Here is a 1,115-nt window from a genome sequence, read left to right on the forward strand (position 1 = left end):
TTAAATGTTGAGTACCTAAATAAATCCCACAACACTTATGGTCAATAAAAAAGGTCTTTTAATAGTGATGTACTGATGTCTTATGATGTTTTAGGAGCATAATATAAAAGTTTAATAGCATAGAATGTTACGCAACATTATTCGACAAAAACAGTGGTACGCGCTAACAACCAAATCGCCAGTCATATGCGTAAAGTAACCACATTCTCTTGGCGAATGTAATAAAAGTATACGTAAAAGTGTAATCCACTATAATCTGCCTAAAAAACATCGATAATATGATTAGGGATAAGAAGACAGAAGATCCGGATAGAACATAGAACCAGCTGCGAGATACTGAGTTTAACTCGTTGGGCCAGATAGTTTGGTCTTAAATCTAATTGTTCAAACTTTAAACCCATTTTTTAAACGGGTTTTGAGATAATAGAAATTTTAAATACGTATAATTTCGTCCATACGAGTTTAAGATTTTTATTTAAAAAAAATTATGTTTATAATTTCTTGGTTTTTAATAATTTCATTTTTTTTTTTGTAAACAATATGGCACATATTATTCTTACATTTAATGTACAAAAGGGCTCAGCCCATATACATTCTAAAATTAAATATAAATACTTTAAGCTTATAATATTATAATAGATATCTTATAAATATATTTTGTTTAACACCTTATGGTAAATGATAACAAATTACAAATCTTAATACATTTTCTGTATTTTATTTTAACAATAGTATACTTAATTTTAAAACATATTAATTTAGTTCAGTCTATATTACAAAAATATAAAAAGTTAATATGTTTTTAACAATGTCATTCCAAAAATTATAAAAATATTAATAATTATTATTAGCATATGTATTAATTTTTTTTTTCATTAAAATATTTCAGTCAACATAATTAAGGCTGGGGTTATAAACATAGTAAATCACCGCAATATAATATGTATGTAATGAATTATAAACAAAGATAGGCGTAAAACAGTAACAACAAATATTACTGTATTTTTATTCATAATATGAATTATAAATCAAATTCTTTTTTAATTGACAAGTTATAAGTTTAACATAATTAATTATAAATAAAATGTATATAAAATATTTAAACAACATTGACA

Source organism: Rhopalosiphum maidis, chromosome 2 (genome assembly GCF_003676215.2).
Source record: "Rhopalosiphum maidis isolate BTI-1 chromosome 2, ASM367621v3, whole genome shotgun sequence".
Classification (NCBI taxonomy): domain Eukaryota; kingdom Metazoa; phylum Arthropoda; class Insecta; order Hemiptera; family Aphididae; genus Rhopalosiphum; species Rhopalosiphum maidis.